The sequence below is a fragment of the Lethenteron reissneri genome, chromosome 59 (assembly GCF_015708825.2).
Source record: "Lethenteron reissneri isolate LAM-NWPU_2019-01 chromosome 59, ASM1570882v1, whole genome shotgun sequence".
NCBI classification, from domain to species: Eukaryota; Metazoa; Chordata; class Hyperoartia; order Petromyzontiformes; family Petromyzontidae; genus Lethenteron; species Lethenteron reissneri.
Window position 1 is genome coordinate 5,459,198 of NC_083837.1, and position 6,409 is coordinate 5,465,606.

The 6,409-nt window shown below is 48.9% G+C and overlaps 1 long non-coding RNA gene across 1 annotated transcript in view; it reads left to right on the forward strand.

Moving 5' to 3' along the window:
- LOC133357698 (uncharacterized) overlaps positions 1 to 6,409 on the forward strand; it is a 55,826-nt gene that overhangs the window by 15,809 nt on the left and 33,608 nt on the right. The gene's annotated exons all lie outside the window — the stretch shown is intronic.

Genomic DNA, 6,409 nt, shown 5'->3' on the forward strand with positions numbered 1-6,409 from the left:
AAGTTCAAAACCTGCAATTGTGCCAGACTTGGCCTGCAGGAATGGGCCATGAGGGCGGCCACTCGGAGGGCAAAACTCTGTGGGAAATACAAACAACAGCTTCGTAGGCTGTCTCTCCACTCTCACAGTCACAAAGTGTAATTGGAATGTTTTCATCGCGAGAGGATTTCCTGCAAGCAATGTTAGGTTTACTTATTCTTGTGAGGAGCCGTTTACGTTATGAAGGGGCAGGGGTCAGCTGCATAGAACAAAGTGAATATGAAATTCCCCGAGCTGTTGCTGTTTTAATCGTGGTCGGTTTAAAGGAGAATAAAAAAGATGTCGGTTTTGTCAACAAATTGAAAGGTTTGTTTTTAAATGCACAATTAAATTTCGTTAGAGCTTCTCTTGTCCTTTAGACGTGCAAATATAATTTATGACAAAAACATTGACACGTTTGCAAATTATTTTGTAAATGGTCGTAAATTTGCTTACGTATATACTTGGACAATAATTCTCAACTCATGGGGCAGTGACAAAGATTTAAGCGAATTGATGTCTTAGAGACTTTGTATATACACGTCATGAGTTCTACGCATTCATATACAAAAGTAAACCGATTTATTTTCCATGCATCCTCTGTTGTCTTGGTTACTGTAAGTTCTACGTTTTCCACTGCTGGATGAAAATGTCTCCATGTTGTGTTGTTGCACGTAAGGTTTAGTTTGACCATACTTCACCATGCTGGTCTTTGTTGAATGATACTAATCATGTCCACTTGTAACGCGCCACCGCACGTTATTCGCTCGCTCTCGTATAGAGAGTCCTGTACCGCCATTCAACATACAAATTAGATTCTCAATCCCTGTGCCATTATGCTCCTGATTAACATGCGATTTGCCATGTTTAGATCTTGGAGGTGATTGAATCTGCCGGCTTGCAGGCTGGTTGAGCCGCTCGGAGCCAAATTAATGCAAATTGCGGCCAAAGCGAAACGCGGGCTCGAATATTTGTTCGTGTTCTCGTCAAGCCACTAGTCGGCCTCTGCCCACGCTGACCGTGCGGAGGCCCTGGCCGTGGGGAGGCCCTCTGGCCCCCGTGGTGCCTCACGGCAAACGTGGGGCCCGGGTGGCCGCGTCGACGGTTGAGCCCCCCCTCCACCGTTATCGCGTACAGGCGGTGCAACTGCCACAAATGAACCATGACACCTTGCTGATCTCGTGCCAAGGAGAATAAACCATCATCACGCAAACTCCTGTCATCCTCGCAGCAGCAGCAGCAGCAGCAGCGGCATCTCTTGGCCATCAATCGATGCTTTTTAATTCGAATTGCATTCCCTAGTTTGTTAGCCACATTCGAGTGAAACAAGATAATAAGGCGGCATTGTTGAATGTGAGTTTTAGTTTATTTTTGTTTTGTTTTTATTTGTGCTTGTGCACCACTGCCAATGCATTATCGCCAAGTAATTTCGTCAAAGGGCTGGTCAGATGGAAAACCCGAGGAGTCCCAGATCTTGGATGTGCGGTGCAGAAGGCGGCACAGTCCACCCCCACCCTATCCAGTGGCTTCTGGATATAGACTTGTGTGTTGGAATGTCTTAAATATTTTATTTCCTCACTATTGATGAAATAACAAGTAATTAAGCTCACAATAATGATGAAAGTTAGAAAATAAATAGCCAAAACCCATTTAATTAGTGCTTTTAAAAAGATTTCCGGACTGGTGGTTAGTTGACTTAATTTTCTGATAAGCGAGTGCATTATAAGCATGAAAGTCTGACGCATTGACTGCCCTCTTGTCCTACACAGCCTCTAAAAATCAACATCTACCGTCGTTGGACACGCGATAAGCCTCTTTGATGTTTAACCATATTTAGTGATTTGTGTGAATGCCCGAGATTCAGAAACCACAGAATTCGCATTGCGGTCTCTGTGAACGCGATGGAGGCATTGAAGCGCAGAGTTCAAAGTGCAAAGCAGGAGTTTATTGTATTTGGGGGTTAAGCGTGTCTGTAAAACAATGATAATTGCAGGCATTATGCCTCCGCTTGTTACATATTGCATAATAGAGCCGGTTTAAAACCGCATCGCGCTCGCTCCGACAAAGATGTAAGTGTTGATACATACTATAGGAAAAACATTGATTAACCGAGATTGATTGGCAGTTAGGTTCAAGGAGCTATTCTTTGGAAGAATGTAATCAACCCGGTAAAGTGTTAACTGTTGTGTTAGCCGACTCTCTGTGTTGCATTGCATTACATTTCTAAATTTTACTAGGCTTGTTTTCTTATTTCTCTCCCCCTGCCGCTCTCATTGACATGCTAATTTCCCTGCTCCCCCCCCCCCCTCTCTATTTATAATGCCTCGTCACAGAGGCATTATTTCTCTGTGTGTCTCTCTGTGTGTCTCTCTCTCTGTGTGTTTGTCTCTCTCTCTCTGTGCCTTTCTGTGTATGTGTCTTTTTCCGTGTCTGTTTGTCTCTCTCTCTCTGTATGTGTCTCTCTCCAAGCTTGCATTAATTCATACCTGATGACGGTTGCTTGTGTTGCAATCGAAACGTCGTATTCTATTATTAATTTTATCTTATTTCTACGTGACTTTACCGAAAGAACCAAAGAGTAATTCCTGCAGTCACGAAAGCTTCAAATCAAGTTTATTATCATTACAGTTTATTTGTATTGGGACCACGTCGATTTCACCCCTCGTTGGTCCCCTCTCTAGGGAGGCCTTGGTGTTTAACCTTGGCGCTTGTCTAGCGCGGGCGATCTGGGGACAGTCTCTCGAGCGATGTCCCCGTTGGTCGCATATATAGCATGCCCGGGGAAGGGTGGTGGCTCCATAAGAGCCCCTTTGCTCGCTCCCCTTCCCCTCCCAGTGCGCATTTGTTCGAGCTCTGCCTCTAATTGAGACACCCGCCCGGTTATCCCCCCTACCGTGGAGCGTAGTCCTCCCACCTGGGACTGGACTGTCTCCACTGTAGACTCCAGCTTGGTCATATTCCCATGTACTCGGGTCACCTCCCTGTGTGCTTGGGTCACCTCCTCGCTTACTTGGGTTACATGGCCGGCTATATCCCCCATGCTAGTCTGTATCCCTGCTACCCATCCCGGGGTTTTTTCACGGAGTTCCGGAGCCTCCCTTGCCCCCCCCTACCTCACTATCCTGGCGAGCTCCTCCTCCCCTGGAAGGTGGCTTGCTTTGGTGCGCTCCCGTCCCAGCCCTCGGAACTGCACGCGCTCATGAGCAAATCTCTCCGACGCGCGCACGCGCGCGCTCGACAAGGGTGTTAAGTGGGGGATACGGGCAGTTTGCATCTGGCTTCCACCACGCCGTGCTCATCAGATACTGCTGCACTTTCTCAGCGGCGGGGTCAACAACGATCTTGGGAGCGCATCCCGGTCGTGCGCTCTGCATTAGCGAGCGCACGTCCTCGACGTAGCTGCGGAGGTCCTCACCGGGCTGGCAGGGGCGTGCATTTAATGCTGCCTTTGCTCCTCACGGTCATACGCACAGAAGCGTTGCCCGAGGCGGTGCATTACCTCTCCCCAATGCGCTTGTGTGCTTGCAGGTAGCGCTTCTACAAAGTCGGCTGCCCGCCCATCCAAGTGCATACTCAGCTGTTGTAACGCTTGCGCGTCCGTCCAGCTGTTAATATCTTTTGCGTACGTGAGGTTCCGGGCAAACGATTTCCATGACGGAATACCTTGTCCGGTGAATACGTATCTTACCTTCGCTTGGGGTGTGGCGCGTCGCTCCCTTGGAAGTGTGGGGAGTCGTAACATCTCTGACATCAAATTGTGGGGGCCGACGTCCGCCTCCCCGCTCCCTGTGAGCGTGCGGGGCGCGACGTCCACCCACTCCACTCCTCCTCGGTGGCCACCTTTCGCTGGGCCCCCGCCGATCGGGTGATCGGCCCCCCCCCCCACCAGCGCCCTCTCTGAGGGACATAGCAAATCGGCTGGCTCACCACCGCCTGAGATTATCTTTTTTACAAATCGCGGTTGCTGAGTGCAGGCCCAAAGCACCAAGCGTAAAGCGACAAACAGCGCTGTTAACATTGTAATAGATACGAGTCGATACGTTGATTGAATCGAGCAATGTTATCATAAGAGCTTGGGGAAAAGATACGATGATGGGAGGAGGGAATTCCAGAGTGGAGCAGTGCGAGGAAAGAAGCAGAAAGAGAAGCGATGTGACCTGCAGTGTGGTGAGTGGGTGATGAGTGCGTGAGTGAATGGGTGAGTGGGTTGGTGGTTGGGTGAGTAGTGGGTACGTTGTTGTGAGCTGTAGTGTGGTAGTTGGTGGTGGTTGAAGTGTGAATTAGATGAAACGGTCATTCTGGTAGCCTGAGTTCCTGTGCAAGTTCACATGAACAGCGAGTAGCGATGGAACAGTGATGAGGAGGCGTACATATTGCTGCCATTGTGCACAAGAATTAACTTAACTATCTTTTTCAGTTTCAGTTTTACCAGGTAAGGCCCACTAAAGGAGCGACCTGGCCATCGTAAATGATGGCAGCTCAATGAAGTGGCTTATCACGTGGATATTTATAGCAGCCAAATACTCTGAATGGGGGGAGGGGGGTCATACAATGTGAACCCATCGCCATGGTCATGGTGCACCCACCGTTTTCGGGCTGGGGGGCGCGGGGGACACGGGGAACTGGTGCTGAGGTGGTGGAGCGACCGGAGGAGGCGACACGAGGGGGGACAAGGAGTGCTGCTCGTGGGGCGTGGGGGCGGCCGGGGAGGGCAGGCGCCTGGCGGGTCACGGCGGCTCCGTGTGTGTCACCTCCACCTTGCTCGCCCGGCCTCTCATCTGCACACAAAGATCACGCCGATAGCCTTCATGGATTGGCGGGGCGAGCGCTGTTAGAGTAACGCTCATGGAGGCTGGCACGGCACGCGAGGAGGTGGGTGGCCAGCTAGACGCATGACATTTTGCCGGTAATTATAATTAGCTTCATCATGCAATTACTGGCGAAATGTCATACTCGGGTTGTAAATGTCGTGGCTTGGCTCTCTAATACACCGGTGTGCTGTGCTAGTAACGAATTGGCATGTTCTGTTTACGTGACAAACCTTACTAATTGGCTGTGTCGGGTGGTGGCGGGTTAACTACACATTTATACATATACGCGATCTAACCCAAAAACTGTATTATGGATAATATTGGTCACAAAAGCCTACGTATTAAACATCTATCGCTCTATTTAAGGACCGAAACAGAATAATTTCTACACAAATCTGGCTGTCGCCTGATGAAGCTAGTTGTAATTACTGGCGAAACGTCCTACTCAGATTGTAAATGTTGTGGCTTAGCTCTCCAACACACGAGTGTGCTGTCCCCTCCTGCCTTCTTTCTCACCAACACCATATCTTTAGGGTCCCCAATCCCCGTGCTAATTTTTGTGCCTTTTATTTTTCCCATGGCGCGGTCCGGTGACCTCTACGTCTCCTCGGCGTGACCCCCTACATCTCTTCGGCGTGACCCCTTCGTCTCCTCATCGTGACCCCCTACATAACCTTGGTGTGACCCCACAGAGCTCGAGACACACGTGAATGTTACTGATTGGGAGGTGTGGTATCAATGGGATGACTTTGATAATCGGCCTCATAAATACTGTAAACCTGAAATACAAAAAATATATTGTAAAGCTATACAGTTGTTGCGTTGTAGAACCACGCGGAGACAGAACTTCTTGTAAGGGCTTGCGCCGTTTATTGACATGGTTTAAACACTCGGCTCACAACAGGGGTAGGTGTTCTCTATACTCGGTCCTTCCCGTGGACCCCCAAGTTTTACTCATCCTAACCTCGGCTATCCCTTGGGCTCTCTCACTCAGGCTGGGACGGGGGTTCATCCAACACCGCCCGGCCGAGGAGAGAAGAACCCCACTCACTCTCAGCCAATTGTCACAGATTGCCTTGTGTTGTACAAGCACAAATCAATACAGTACGACAAACTATGTCAAAACCAGTTGCACGTACAGTGTTGCTCTTATATTCAGGGTTGCCACAGTGGCGATATGTTAACTACCTCACCTTGTATACAGGAGGTCGTGGGTTTCGATCCCGACTGATGCGTGTATATTTGGAGTCGGCATGTCTCTATCTCCCTGTGATCAAGTGGATTTTTGTCCGGGTTCTCCGGTATTTCCCCTCCACATTTAGAATCAACATCATGTGTTTGAATTATTTAACTGCTATAACTTTCCACATGATAATCCAACTTCGTTGAGCTATCATTTGTGGCCAGGTCGCTTTTGACAAAAAGAGCTGTGTAGCTCAGTGGGTCTTCCCTGGTAAAACAAAATAATATATCTTGGCACAATAATTCTGCTGTGATCAGTCTCAAAAATATCTGCCCAAGCCGCCTCACGAAACAGGGAATGTATTGAACACTGATTTGTTTGTGGAGTGTTTTCCATT